Below are 16,672 nucleotides of genomic sequence, written 5' to 3'. Positions count from 1 at the left end.
CTTTACAAAAGTTCTACAAACACTTAAAAAATTAAATTTAATGTTTATTTTCTGAATCTGTAAATAATTTGAACAAATTGTCAGTGTGATCTAATGCTTAATTCAATCTTCTTCTTCTTCTTCAGAGGACTAATCAACCTGATACGTCGCACTAATCACCCTGATACCTATCTCGCAAAACAAAATTACAAATGCTTATGTCGGCATAAAATACCTGATTATCGCCGTTATAGAGAGGAACAAATCATCAAAACCACAGAATCAGATAAAGGAAGCTTCTGGAAAATTATGAAGTGTCGACCAGCATCGCCAAAAAATAATCGTATCTCTTTATCTGAGTGGCAACAACACTTTCAAGGTGTACTATACAAATGCAGGGATACGGTTATCCCCTTCGATGAAGAAACCTTAGACGACTGTGATGAGCCATTCTCCATATTGGAGCTACAATCTGTCATCAGTAAGTTGCCAGTGCAAACGTGCTCCTGGTAAAGACGGTATTTTTTATGACGTCATCAAATTGGCGGATGGTACCCCTCAATCACATCTAATAAACTTATTCAACAAAATCTTTGTTACCGCCGATATGCCAGATGAGTGGCGAGTAAGTCTACTGATGCCCCTATACAAGGCGAAAGGTCCGCTGATGTCACCAGATAGCTATCAAAGTATTGCATTAATTCCCGTTTTGCAAAAAATTTATACAGCTTTGATTTATGACCGCTTAACCGATTGGCAGGAACAGAAGAAAATTCTACCCGACTGCCAAAATGGTTTCAGAAGGAGCCGGAGCACTCTGGATGCAACTCGTAAGTTAAAGTCTCATATTCAGTCAGGTATGTCTACCGTGTCTCGTTATTACTGCGTATATGTCAATTTTTGGAAGGCGTTTGATAGTATTGACGTAGAAAGCTCACTAAGATGTTTTCGTTTGTCCCAACTAGAATCCTAGATGCTATTATCAGCATCCTATCAGACACACGTGTCCAAATTTGCCAAGGTAATTACTTTTCGGACAAGATATTAACCGATTCTGGGGTCCCTCAAGGCGAAAAGCTCTCCCCTATCCTCTTTAGCCTTTATATTGCTGCTTTAGCCCCTGTTCTGACTATAACAGGCTGCGACGTTGTTTTCTAAGCTGATGATGCTGTTATTGGATCGACAATTATCGATAAGGTCCAGAATGCCCTGGATTTACTCTCTGTCTATTGTACCGAAACTGATCTGGAAGTCAACGTCGATAAGACCAAATACATGAAGTTCAGAAATGGCGGTAGTTTAGGTCACTGCGAACGTCTAACCTATAATAATACCCCACTTGAATACGTCAGCAACTTCACTTATCTTGTTATTGTTCTCTCCACGACCGTTACAATTACGGTTCATCTATCTCATTTAAAGAAAAAATTGATGAAAGCCATCAACTCACTGTGAAACAGTGCAAATTTGCAGAAAACAGGGTTTCAAACTGCCTACTGACTGTTGGATGCGGTCGTAAAGCCAGTCGCGACCTATGGAGTAACTGTGTTTGATGGGCTGGATGATGCCATTCTGTCTCAAAATCACTGCGGGAGAGTGATCGGCTTGTACTGGAAACGTTATTCTTGGATATTCAGGTTCTGGTCAAATACGGACCTTATGATGATGATTTTCTCCGTTTAGAGTCAGCTAATGAGCCTAATAGACGTCTTTTTGCTTTTTTCTACATCAACGGTTTGCATCATTTTTTGTGTAGTAGAAGTGATTGCTATGGCGCAACCGACACTCTGGACTGTGCCTGCAGGCTCTGCGAGGAGCCATTTGTCAAGAAATTTCACCTCTTGTCATGTGCTGCCCTCGCCAACATTCCAATAAACTCAAGAGTGTTACGCATTTACCATGAAAACGCTGAAAACTTGGCCTGTTTTAGTTAAAGTGTATGTTTTTAATCATAAAATGTATCTACACACGTGCTTTGTAATGATTTGCTATTGATCTTAGACGCTGCATACGACTATGTACATTGCATTTTGTTTTTCTTATGCGCTACACGTTCTATATGATTTTATACGTTGCTTTTGTATCCTACGCTTTGTTCCGTTATACTGTCTATATAGACGTAATTCACTTCTTTCTCTCTTTCTAGAGAACCAAATGGCATATAAGGACCAGATGGATCAGAAAACGTACTGTAGCAGGAACTAATTTAAAATCAATTTAAACAAGACATAATCCATAAAATTCATAAGAGGTGGCCGTTTAGATGCCGATGAAAAATTCTTCATATCGAAAAGAGAAGTTGAATTTACTAACACCCTCTGTTATCTAGGTGTAGTTTTTTCAAGCACGTTATCCCCCAGTCATTATCTAAAGCATCTAATGAACAAAGCTTATCAGTCAGTAGCTTCAATAAACCAAAAATTAAATCTGCAGAAAGTAAACTTAAACTCAGCTCAACAACTCTTTAATTCAATTGTTTTTCCAGCTTCAACTTACGGAGACATAGGTCGATGAATTAATTGAAATCGAAATTAAACAACATTAACGGAAAATAGAAGCCGTATTTGGAAGAGTTGGTGCGGAGTAAGCAAGTACATCTCAACCACAACGCTTTTAAACAAATTGACGTTTCACTATATACGGATTAAAAGACTGCCCGCCAAAACACAGGGGAATATTTGTCAATATTTATGCAAACGGAGTGCACAGTAATTTTTGTTGTATGAAAGGTTGTAACCAATGGGAGAAAAGCCTATGTGTGTGCAGATTTTGCAAAAGAACTCTTTTATCAACCGACCATATTCTTTGTTGTAGTCACTTTTTAAACTTGACACATTTACAAAATTTCCATAAACTCTTGAACATTTAAATTTAATGCTTATTTCTGAAGCTAAATAATTTGGACAATTTGTCATTGTGATCTGATGGTTAATTCAATCTTCTCTCTTCTTAAATGGCATTGCAAACGAGTGCATAGTTTATCTCGCTCACTAAATTGGTCCAAAAAATTGCGGAATCCTACCGCCAAGCTGAAACAGTTTTCGACATGGTCTCGACAAGGCATGCAGCCTCCTATCTTAAAGAAGCAACCAAAATGAACGTGACACAAAGTGGAAAGTTCTATACAATCTTTATTGATAAAAAAAAGCATTTGATTCCATTGATCGGAACCTGTTGCCATAAAAACTTGTTAAAATGGGATTCCATAAACATATTCGCAAGACTGCAATCAGTACTTAGGTGCAACCTACAATAAGTATGAGAGAGAGTGAAAAATGAGTTATTTCTTCATATAGACAGTATTTAAAGTACAAATCTAAAAACAAAATCAAGCGTCCAAACATTGATAAACACACACGTGTACAGACATTTATAACACAAAACATGCATCAATCGATAAGAGTGAGATCTACAGAGTTAGGGTAGAAAAGTAGGACTTTTTCGCGTCCTTTTCCAGGTTGCATGGCCTTGCAGGTCAACAAACAGGTGAAACTTCCCGAAGATCGGATTGTTGCAGAGTTTACAGACGCATGTATTTGGCTCATCCTGACTGCAAGAACCTCGTGTACTGCGCATCAGCTGATATAACAACCAACAATAAATTTTAGATAAGGAAACGCTATCGGAAGAAATCAAGCAAGAAACTGATGTCGCCCAAGGTGAAAAACTATTACCTTTTTAGTTTAGTTTTTTCACACCTGAGCTATGCTACGATTCAAAACATGAGGAATTAGATGTAGTTTACTTTGCGCGACGCTCTAGTACTCGGTAATAATAGTCACAATTTTTAAAACAAAGCCTAAACAGACCCGAATTTCACTGTTCAAGAAACTGGTTTTTTGTTAACATCGCAGAGGCCAAACCCATCAAATTCAGATGATCTCCTTTGACCAGCATGGGCTAAAAGATGGACCCCAACAAACACAGAAGAATGATTACGATTTTTTATGAAACTGTCTTAACAAAATGTTCTGCTGCAAAGAAGGCTGTTACAAGTGGGAGGAAAACTTGTGCATCTTCGGATTTTGTGAAACAATTAGTTTATCAGGTCATCATATACTTTATTGTGCCTATTGTGTCATCATATATTTCAAAACCGTAACTACTTCATCACTTTTATAAACTCACAAATTGATTGAAACAACTACACTCTGTAATTAGTTGACATTGTGAAAATAATTTCAAAATTTTTCAGTGGGATCTGACGTTGAATTCAATTTTCTTATTTTTCTCCTTGCTTCATAACTTTAGGATTTCTGCTAAACTGGTTTCTAACATTTGATCCCGATAAAAACAGAAAGAGAATGACACGAGCCCGCAAATTGGAGCGAAATTGTAGAAAACTAGCCAAGAAACATTTGTAATGATAAAGTAGAATTCGATAAAAAAAACGGGAACATCAAAAAAGATGTTAATTCTAGAGGAACAAAAATTACATTTCAGGCTTGCGAGGTTACTTCAGAGGACTACACAGAAATAATGACAACAAGAAAAATGAAAAAGTCGAAATATTACCATTTTCTCCCTAAGTAGGAACGTGATTCAAGCTTAAAGACTTGAAATACAAAAGGCAGAACTTGACGATTAATTTTTAAAATTGAATGGTAAAGGAGGGTGGTAAAACACGAATGCATTAAAAGAAAGTTGAAGCGTAATACGAAAGGGTCGACCTGTTTTGAAGATAAAACTTTACCAAATATATGGAAAATATCATACATTAAATTTTGTTACAAGTGAAAGACAAGCAGGACAGAAACGTTCTCACAGTGCGCTTTTTACTCCGCTGTGCTCTTTTTACAAAACGCTCACAGAAATAGTTGACTATTTTTTGCAAAACTGGTTGAAAAAATTTGGCAAACACAATACGGGGAGTTTATCCAGTACATTATGATCCTTCCAAATGCAGAGCAGGTGTAACTACATGTTAAATTACCATGTAGAAATAAGACACATGTTATGCACCCACAAAGCCGTGCGTCACAAACGGAAAAAATCCAGAATTTATTTGGGGAACTGCCAAGTTCCTGAACAAAAAAAGGATCTTTTCTGTTTCGCCTCCCAGCTCAATGGGCATATAACGAATAAACCCCAATCCACCAGCCTACGTACATCATTTTTTTACATAATAACCTTTTATAGCCTGTTAACTACTTTAAAGGCTATCTAGCTACTGTCATTTAACTATAAGAAAGTCCAAACCGTCCGTTTCATAATTACCAATTAGCCAGAAGTCTTTAGAGGCGTCACGAGAATTAAAAATAGCTATGAGCTTGTATGCAACTGTTCTTTCCTTTACAGAAACTAGGCTCTCAACAGAAGTAAATAAATTTGAAAGTTTTTTGGGTTCTCGTTATCAAGTTATCTCACACAGTGATTTGGAATTTGGAAAACTTGGAGGTGTTTTGAAAGCTTCACTCTCTTGCTGTGGCTTTTAAACGTTATTGTAAGATTCTGAACTTTATTAGGCAGCCTAGAACGGGAACTAGCTCCCAGATCTCACAATTGGAAAGTTTTTTGTTAGATGGTTTGATCTTGTTTATGACCCCGTTTACTTGCTCTCTTCGGCTCAAACAAACAGTTAGTGCAACTATTCAATTAACAAAATAAATAGATAAATATTCAACCAAGGTAATAGTAATTATAAATCCAAATAAGCAACAAACCAACAACTGCTATACAGCTATACAACTATAACAGTAATTCTACAGCACTAATTAACATACACTTAAGAACTACTCAGAGTACTGACGAGTAATCCTTAAGCACAAATCAAACCAAAAGTCCCGCGAAAAGATAAATTAAGGCTCGATTATAATCCCTCAATAAATGCCTTAACTCAATAACTGTCAGAGCAATTGCTCTACTACTAATTATTCACTAAGCGATTTGAACCACGCTAGAACTCTATCCAAGCTAACCGGTCGAACTAACAGGCAAAACTCTGCGAAATAGCTATCACTCTACTCAGCGACAATTCAGAGCTTCTCGCTCAATCGCTCCGGCAAAGTTGAACGCAACGAAGACTAATCACGATTAACAGGAGCCTCTGACTCGACAATACCGGCAAACTATGTCAAACAATCGATAATTAACTCGTTCGCGATTTGCAACTTCTGCGCTGAGCTTATAGTGTAAGCCGCTTTTATACTAAGCTGAGCAAACAATTTGTTTGCTTAAACAAACACCCGTCATTATGACACAAGTATTCAGATCTCTACAATGCTATTGGCTACTTCGTTTACATTTCGTAGTATCAATGCCGCAATATGGTGATGTGTTAAATACCAAATGCACTTATTAAGGTCAGTCAAGATGGCCGCCAAAAACATACAAGTCAAAACACCTACACAAGTTCCAAGATTTTCCGGGATTACTGGCAGTTTGTTTACATAGGGGAATTCCTGGGGTGGGGACTGAGTATCGATTAAGCGATTGCAGGCTTACGGCCTAGTCACGAGGTACACACATAATTACAACAAGAATCAAAATGGCCGACAACTCAACTTATATTTAAATACCTACTAAAAATGTGTTTCCGGGTCTTTTGTTTAAATAAAACGGTTTGGGGGTATGGTTCGTACTCCACTTAATCAGGTGTAAGCTCAGGGCCTCATTGCATCCCAATTTGAATAGTGTTCAGGAAACTCAAAAATTGCGAATTTCGGATTTTGACCCGAAATTATCACTTTTTCCCCACATAAGTGTTAATAGCTCCGTACTGGGTAAAGCTGGCACTACCAATATTCCGTTGTAAATAGCTTAGAGCCCTAGGGTAATGGTGACCCTAGCTTGGTTCAGCCATATCGGCTTGAAAAAGTTGGGGGTGTACAGAATTTCGGTCACAACTTTTAAAAATTTCCAGATTTGGCCAAATTTACGAATTTTGTAAAACCCTAGTTCTTTCAGTTATAATGGACGTCAGTGAGTATAACAAGATATTACACTACAAAAAGTTCTCTACGACATCCTCAAAGCTTCTTACTCGCAAAGAACGACATTTCTGGAGGAAGCTTCGACTATTCACTATCCGGGACGGAGAAAACTTTACAAAAATGGGAAACAAGTACTTCACAGTGAAGACGCATACCCTACGCTACTTAAGGTGCATCAAGACAAAAGTCACCCTAACCGCGTGCAACTTGAGTTTGGCTCGTGTCAAGTACCACGTCGAGATTACGCCCGATTTGCCAGCGAATTGTAACACAGTGCAAAAAGTGCCAACTTCGTATCGAGATTCGTATGACCGGACCTATGGTTCACATTAACAGGCTCCGAGTAGCGCGAATATTTAAGCAATTGGGAATTCCATTGGATGGAACTCCACTACCTTCCCGAGTGTTGCAAATGTAAGTAACACGATCATTTAAAATATCCAATTAACAATACATGTGTAATCATTTAGCTACATTTCTCTCAGTTCGGATTCTCTCGTCGTTCAGTTTCGGGTAAGATTCTTACGTACGAGTCATTACACTTACAACTGCGTATGTTTAGCATTGTCGGTTGTACTTACTGGGGGTTGCAATTCCTGTGGGATTATCGATGATTGGGTGAAATGTTTGCAAAGAACAGGACCGAATCGTCAACTATTTGAGCTTCCCGATGGAGTACGTTCTAGTAACTCGACCAAAGATGTTACCGAGCTCAGTTCGACCAAACTACGAATGATTGCCCGAGCGCTCGGAACTTGTATATATATATATATATATATATATATATATATATATGTCAGTTCACCAAGACAGCCAGAGTTTCACTGGAAAAGTTATGCAGGCACACACGCTGGCCCATCGGCTCCCGCTATTTATCTTGCGCTCTCGGTAAATGACGAAGGTTTCGGTCATGTTAATCTCGTACGGAAAGTGGAACCAAAACCACAATAAATTAAATTATTAAATTGGACTATATACACAAATAAAACAACGATAACGATGATGAAAACAAATACAGTGACGATAACGATGATGATGAAGCTAGATATAAGTTTAGTTTTAGTTTGTCCAGGCCTGTTCCCTCTCCATCATTTCCTTAATAATCTCCTCCTCCGACTCCGTCCCAGTTTCCAAATCATTAATCCTTGCAACAAATAGCCGTTGCCCGCGGGCTGTTTTCTCCATGCTTACTAGTATCAACTGCTCCCGATCCAATTCCATAATCCGCCGCTTCAATTCCTTATCCGCTAACTTCTTCTCTCTACTAGTTACCACCACCTTCATAATTTTTGCCCCACGTCTAACACCTTTTTTCACTCTATTCATATTCAACTCGATGACAATATCACAAATCAGATTATGGTGGGTTTTGGTGTTTGGTAAACAAACTCATTAAATTTGCCGTTATTGTTGGTTCATCAACAACTTCGTCAGCCTTTATGTCTACGGTCATCCTAATACGGTTAGTTCAATTTTACAGGCCTCCCTTCTAGATCATTTATCCTCCTGGATAATAACACGAGATTGAATCAGAGAAGAAAAATTGAACGGGTGGTTTCTTACCATGACGTCTTAACTGATACCAGCCTTTAAGATAACAGTCAGATGATAACAATCTACGTGATACCAGTCGTTTGATAACAGTCTCTGTCTAGGGTTATCCTAGTCTCAGTGAAGGGAGTTTATCAGTTACAGTTTAATTTTGCATACTTCCTACTAGTTGTTTCAGTCTTTTTGCATTATCATTCCTGTGCTTCTCAGCAAGATGCATAGCCGCCGGGAATAGTCTATTTTCCCCAAAGTCAAAGTGATGTTTACGCAAATATTATAGGAATTCTCTCCTGGCTGGGGACCAGCACAAGAGTCTTAATTGATCTCCGTGCTCGAAAGTTAATATAATGTCTCCAAGTAACTCATACCGGATAGAAGTAATAGTACAGCAACCCTTTCCTAGCTGTTTAGAAACCCACAAAAGTGCAACCATGTTGTGCATGTAGGTCAGTATGAGCAGGTAGTCGGTTCTACGACACTGATTGGAATGAATGATGAACATCCTATCCTTAACCTACATAATAATATGTTTGTTTATTATGGTTTTTGTCCAAAGTCACTAATCTGTTACCCACATAAATTTAAGTTACAGTTCTTACAAAGCCTTCGTTTGGTGCATACAATCAAAATTCTTAGCTAGTTACTGCCGCGTCCAAATCTGGCTTCGACAGCGGGCAAATAATGCTCCCGTACGTCTTTCGCGGCTGCTTTGATCACTCACCACGAGATGAAGGTCCGGAGGGTGATTGCTTTCATATCCAGGCTGGGTAACCCTAGTTCACGTAGACTTCGGTACATGCTCTGGAAAAGGTGTCCATGCTTCGGGCTCCACCACGCGGTTGAGAGGTCGACGAGGAACCTCATGTCAATCTCCGAGTCAGTCAGCTGGAAGAATGGCCGCAACCCAACGACTCCCATGAAACCCGCCCAATCAGGTTCATCTGTTGCTGCCAGGACTGAACCGAGCTCATTGCCTCCAGAGCGTCAATCTCGTCACCGGTCAACAAAGTCGCCCCCTCGTAGCTCCTGTCCATGAACAACAATGCCTCCGATACAAGAAAGCTGCGGTCCGATAAGAAGTATTGGCGAAGCAGCACTTCCTTTCGTTGCACCACCCCTGGATCGGTGTCCAGTTTCACTTCTCGACCTAACCTGTTCCACACGTACTGCCAGTCTTCGTCCAAATCTATAGGACAGATGTAGACTTCAAGAGTTTCTCTCAGATTGAAATAGGACATTTCCTTTCTGGTTCTCGCACAACTGATACTGGTTGGGTTAACACGTCATGGTTCGTCGTTTAACGCTAGGGTTTTGTTTGGCGAGTTCCGTGTTTGTTCATCAAACAACTAGGTTTACGTCTATTTACTAACCAAACTTAACGGAATTTGTCTTACTGAGGTCGATCTATCCGGTTGTACGTAACGGTTTGTGCACGTTCAAACATGTCCAAATCTTTAGTCTCAGATTACAAGTCAGCACCCAAATTAACACTAATGTAAAGCAATAAAGAATAGCACTGACCTCTGTGGGATGCACAGATAACTCGAGTTCACAATAAAATGAATAGTTTAGGTCAAATTTAGCTCATATTGACGACTCCGACGAAGTGCCTGTGTCGCTTCGTTTAGTACCATTCAGAGTCAGTTAATTACTACACATTCAAGTCTGGTTTGGTCCTGACCTTCATCGGTAGTCTATTCCCAGCCACCGGACAGGAACTCGTTCACGTGTGCCACGCCGTGGTTCTCTTAACTTCCGACTTGGATTTCCCCTAGGGCAGAATGGGTATAGGGGTATAGGGGTATAGGGGCAGAATGGGGTGCCGTGGGTTGAGTTGGCGTCTCACTCCGGTCGGGTGTTGAGTCAGTGGGGACCAACTGTTTAGCTGGGGTGTGGATTGATACTCTGTCCTTGTTTTGGCTAGCTAACGGATCTTGCCGTCTTTCCTCGTCATAAGTTTCAATCTGGTCCGCCTTTGAGGTGTTGGCTAGGCGGTTTCTAACTTTCTTGGTGCGGATTCCGTCGGCTTGACGTCCGGGTCTGGGTCAGGGGGTAGATTAGGTCTGGGCTCTGTTTTCGTCGGCAGCGGAGTGTTCGGGGGTATCAGATTTGGGTTCGGCGCTGCCGCGGGTTCGGTTGTTTCTTCATCGAACAAATCTTGTAATTCCGGCACGTAGTCTGATAAGGCTTGCTGTCGTCGTTTCTTTCTTGCCTGCAGTTTGGCGTTTGCAAATCCTGGGGAAATCTCTGAGGGCGCTCCTCTAGTCGTCGGCCAGCCGTCCTCTTCTTCATCTTTGCCGTCGTCTTCCAACGGGTCCTCGTCTTCCTCAAGTTGGCCTGCAAGTGGTTGACTGCCTGGTCTCAGTTGCCTCCTTGGGATGTTGTCCTCGTCCATGTAAGGTTTCAGATCATTAAAGTGGACAATTTTCCAATTAGTCTTCGTTGTCGGTGGTTATGCGATCTTATGGTTCACTTCTGAGACTCGCTTCAAGACTACATAAGGGCCCTCCCAGTTGTTGTAGAAGTTCTCAGATTTCTGTCTGTGCTTAGCGAACATCCACATTTTGTCTTCCGTTTCATACGGATCGCCGAACACCTTCTTGTGGAACCTGTCTTTTTGCCTCCTCTGATTGGGTCCTAAGAAATCTCGGGCGTGCATGTGAGCTTCACCGACCTGTCCATCTAGCCACTCGACAAAAGGGATGGTTGGGTTAGCATTATCCGACTCCGGTTAGAAGAAGTCGATAGGGTACTGACACTCTTGGCAATAGACAAGGCTGAAGGGTGTCGCTTTCGTTGTCTTGTGCACTGACGTGCTGTAGGCAAACGTGATGTATGATAGGAGCTCATCCCAATCGTCAGGACACTCAGCGCAGTATTTCGAAAGCGCGTCGGCCATACAACGGTTGAATCTCTCTACTTGGCCGTTCCCTTCGAGGTGGTACGGGGAAGTCCGCGACTTGTCGATTTTCAACAGATTGCACATCTCAGCAGATATTTCACTTCCAAAGTTCTTACCCTGATCTGTGCGCAATACGTCGGGTATTTCGAACTGTAGGATCCAGTTCTCCACAATAGTTTTTGCGACGTCCTTAGCTTCCGTCTGTACTAAGTGTACTGTGACCACATACTTGGTGAAGTAGTCAGTTAGGGCAAGAACATACTGTGCGCCGGTTGCTTTTTCTCGGGTCACCGGTCCCATGATGTCGGCTGCTACTGTATGGAAGCAAATACTCACCCCAAATGTTTGCGGATCAGCCTTCTGACGTTTGCTGCCCTTGTTTCTAGCAGCGCAAGGCCAGCAGACTTGTAGCTTGCGCTCCACGTCGAACCGCACTTTGGGCCACCAAAAGCGTTTCCTGACCCGTCCTAAAGTTTTCTCGAGGTGAAAGTGTCCACCACTAACCGGTGATGCGTGTAGTTGGTCCAAGATCTCCTTCCTGCAAGAAGATGGTATTACCAGCTGCAGGTGTTCTCCGTCCGCGTTCTCCTTTCTTCGGTATAAGAGTACGTTCTTAATGAGCAGTTCGTCCCAGTGGGAGCAGTATGCCAGTACCTCCTCTCCATACTTGGTGGCTTTTGCTTTCGTCACGCGGTTCGTCCACAGGCTTAAGCAATCTCCTTTGCTTGCGTCGAGGGCCCAATAGAGGATCTGTGATATGGCCTCGTCCTTTTCTTGGAGTTCTAGGGCGTCATTGTCTGTTCAACTCCATGTAACACTGTCTTCGTCTGTCCCTACTAGGTTCGATGGCCGGGAAGCCTGGTCCGTGCTAGCGGTAGGACCCAAGTCTTTGAGCGCCTCTTCTAAGTTCTTGGCTTCTGGGCAAACCCCGAGTGCCTCCTCTCTTTCGCCTGGTCGCCAGTCAGGGAGTTCGTCTTCCAGCATCCTAGAGAGTCCGTCAGCGTTCGCGTGTTTGTTCCCTGCCCGATGAACTACCTGGAAGTTGTATTCTTGCAAAAACTGCAACATTCGGAATGTCTGCCCGTCTGAGTTTTGCCGGAACAACCAGTGAAGGCCAGCGTGATCCGTGCGGACGATGAATTTCAACCCCCAGATGTAGGGTCGGAACCACTTCAGTGCTTGGACGACGGCCAAAGCTTCCCTCTTTGTCCTCGAGTAGTTGGCCTCCGTTCGGTTCAAAATTCGACTGACGTAGACAATAGGCTGTTCCACGCCGTCGACCACATTGGATAGCACCGCGCCCAGACGCACATTTCTGGCGTCTGTGTGCACGACGAATGGGCTGTCGTACTTGGGAAACTTCATCATGGGCGATGTTATGAGTTCAAACCGTAAGTGGTCAAACGCTAGTGGTCATTCCACGGACCAATTTAACCAAGCCCGCTTCTTTGTCAATCGTGCAACGGCTGAGCGATTTTAGAAAAGTCTTTGATGAATCGCCTTTAATAATTACAGAATCCAACAAACGATCTTACTTGTTTCACAGTCTGGGGAACAGGCCAATTACCGACGGCGGAGAGCTTTTCGGGGTCAGGAGACACACCGTCTTATGAAATCACATGGCTCAGGAAGACCACTCGGTTCTGGAACAGCCGACACTTCTTGTGTTTCAGTTTTAAGTTCGCTTGGCGTAGGGTTTCAAAAACCAGCTGGAGGCGTTGGAAATGCTCCTCCTCGTTTTCGCTGTAGACGAGCACATCGTCCAAAAAGATCAATACTCTTTTCCACAAGAGTTGTCTAAATAGTTCATTCATCAGTATTTGGAAGGTCCCAGGGGCATTAGACAATCCAAACGGCAATTCCAGCTATTCATAGAGTCCGCCATCGGGGTTGACGAAGGCAGTCTTATGTCGGTCTTCCTCCGAAATTGGTACTTGCCAATAGCCAATGGTCAGGTCCATCGGCGAGAGGTACTTGGCTCTTCGCAAGGCGTCGAATGTTTGAGCAATTTTAGTTATTGAGAACGCATCTTTGACCGTTACGCTGTTGAGTGCTCTGTAGTCCACACAAAACCTAGTGCTCCCGTCTTTCTTCTTTACCAGCACGTTGGTTGCACCATAAGGGCTGTTTGACGGTTGGATGACCCCCTTTCTGACATTGAGGATATTTCTTCCTCTACTATGTGAAATTTAGCTGGTGCGATTCGGTGAGCTGGTAACTTAATCGGCTTACTGTCCGTCGTGACAATATGATGTTCCACTAAGTCGGTTGTTTCTAGCTCTGAGTCCCTGAGTGTGAAGACGTCCCTGTATTTGCGGATCATCTCCCTCAGTCGGTCGAGAGGTCCTTCCTCTACATCAACAACTGTGAGTTGGAGGATCTCCTCCACATTGCTATCAAAATGCCATCCCATTGTCTGCGATTATGCATCTTAGGGAACTGCTGTTCCTCACTCTCTTTCTCATCCCCGACAGCTTGCCTGCGGTCCCACGGTTGACCGCTGTCCTTGGGTCGTGTGCTTGTACTCGCATAGCTGGCATGCCTCACCTTGTCTACAGATCGCACTGCCGCGGTATGGCGACGGCTCCTCTTGCGTGAGTTCTTACTGATGGCTTGTAGGCTCAGTGCCCGATTTTGCGCCTCAAAGAAAGTGCGTAGTCGCTCCCTCATCAGCAGGTTGTGCAACTGGTCGTCCATCAACCCTTAAACCTAGTGCTCCCGTCTTACTTCTTTACCAGCACGTTGGTTGCACCATAAGGGCTGTTTGACGGTTGTATGACCCCCTTTCTGACATTGAGGATATTTCTTCCTCTACTATGTGAAATTTAGCTGGTGCGATTCGGTGAGCTGGTAACTTAATCGGCTTACTGTCCGTCGTGACAATATGATGTTCCACTAAGTCGGTTGTTTCTAGCTCTGAGTCCCTGAGTGTGAAGACGTCCCTGTATTTGCGGATCATCTCCCTCAGTCGGTCGAGAGGTCCTTCCTCTACATCAACAACTGTGAGTTGGAGGATCTCCTCCACATTGCTATCAAAATGCCATCCCATTGTCTGCGATTATGCATCTTAGGGAACTGCTGTTCCTCACTCTCTTTCTCATCCCCGACAGCTTGCCTGCGGTCCCACGGTTGACCGCTGTCCTTGGGTCGTGTGCTTGTACTCGCATAGCTGGTATGCCTCACCTCGTCTACAGATCGCACTGCCGCGGTATGGCGACGGCTCCTCTTGCGTGAGTTCTTACTGATGGCTTGTAGGCTCAGTGCCCGATTTTGCGCCTCAAAGAAAGTGCGTAGTTGCTTCTCATCAGCAGGTTGTGCAACTGGTCGTCCATCAACCCTTCAACCTAGTGCTCCCGTCTTTCTTCTTTACCAGCACGTTGGTTGCACCATAAGAGCTGTTTGACGGTTGGATGACCCCCTTTCTGACATTGAGGATATTTCTTCCTCTACTATGTGAAATTTAGCTGGTGCGATTCGGTGAGCTGGTAACTTAATCGGCTTACTGTCCGTCGTGACAATATGATGTTCCACTAAGTCGGTTGTTTCTAGCTCTGAGTCCCTGAGTGTGAAGACGTCCCTGTATTTGCGGATCATCTCCCTCAGTCGGTCGAGAGTTCCTTCCTCTACATCAACAACTGTGAGTTGGAGGATCTCCTCCACATTGCTATCAAAATGCCATCCCATTGTCTGCACAGTTTGAGTAGTTAGCTCGGGTTCTGCTTTCCCTTGTTCTGCCTGGGTTGCACGATGACTGCTGCGCGCTTGAAAGGGGTAATGTTGGGCACCACGCTTGGCATGCGAGGGGGTTATTGTGAGCCCTTCTGACGTGGATTGGTTGGTCCGGTGGTTGTCAATAGCATCGGTGGTCGTATGACATTGCTCCAAGCGCGTTGGTTCCTGCAACGGAACCATGTCGATGGGAACCACTGAGCCCTCTCCTTTGCCAGTCCAGAATTGATTCGAATCAAAATCTAATGAGCAGCGAAACTCCTTCATTGTCCGTGAACCAATGATCAGTTCAGGATTCATTCCGTCCAACACTAACTCGGGTAGCTTATTGTTTATCGAGCCCACCTGACCCGAAGTTTTGTCCTTGCTACCACCGGCGTTTTCTTGCCGTGAGTCAGGAGTAAAATCCCAGCAAAGTTTGTCATCAATGGTGGATTGGGCATTCTCTTGTAAGCCCCCAGATGCCGTAAATTTGTGGTGGCGCCGCTATCAATCAGCTCCTGATAGCCATGGCTCCGGCCTCTAATTCGATCATGGGTGACAAACCAGGTTTATCCAGTTCGTCCGGGTCGATACCGTTACTGACTTGCCTCTTCGCACCACCGTCTCCGTTATTTCTTGTGGGGTTGGGTTGTAGGAGCACACATTCGTTTGATCCTTTCGGTGTTGTACTTCGTTGTACCCCCATTGTCTGTTTCCATAGATCTGTCCCCCATATCTCAGGTTTTGTGGTTTGTTTCGGAATTCGGCGGTGACAAACCCCTCCCTAGAGACCCGGCCCTTCCTAGTTTAAAAGAGCGCGGTGCTGCGGGCAGTCTTTCTTCAGGTGCCCTTCCTGGCCACAATGCCAGCAGTCACCTCCACGGTTGTAGCTCCAGTTTGCACGCTGTCTGTTCTGAAAGTTTGTTCTCTCAAACGATCTCCCGTAACGACTGTCTGGCGGATACGTGTTGAATGATTGTTGAGCCGGTCCTGCCGGCGCCCCTGCCTGGGTTCTTCCCACGGTTTAGGTAGGATCGAGTTCAGCATCTTGCTCAAGCGGGTCTGTACATCTTTCAGCGAGAATTCCATCGCCTGCATACGATTATGCATCTTAGGGAACTGCTGTTCCTCACTCTCTTTCTCATCCCCGACAGCTTTTCTGCGGTCCCACGGTTGACCGCTGTCCTTGGGTCGTGTGCTTGTACTCGCATAGCTGGTATGCCTCATCTCGTCTACAGATCGCACTGCCGCGGTATGGCGACGGCTCCTCTTGCGTGAGTTCTTACTGATGGCTTCTAGGCTCAGTGCCCAATTTTGCGCCTCAAAGAAAGTGCGTAGTTGCTCCCTCATCAGCAGGTTGTGCAACTGGTCGTCCATCAACCCTTCAATTGACCTGGTCTCGGTTGAATTCATCCTTGAAGGCGGCATTATAGGTGGCAAAGGCTATGTCGCACATCGATCTCAGCCTTCCAGCAAAGTCCTTGATGCTCTCTTTCTGGCCTTGCACCATCGCTATGAATTCCAGTCGACTGGTTGTTCGGTCATGAAAGGCGCTCATCTTGCCATCTAAATAGCCCAGCATCCTTTGCAACGTGGG

This window comes from Convolutriloba macropyga, chromosome 4 (assembly GCF_964194025.1).
Source record: "Convolutriloba macropyga chromosome 4, txConMacr16.3, whole genome shotgun sequence".
NCBI lineage: Eukaryota > Metazoa > Xenacoelomorpha > Acoela > Convolutidae > Convolutriloba > Convolutriloba macropyga.
This window is presented reverse-complemented; position numbering follows the sequence as displayed.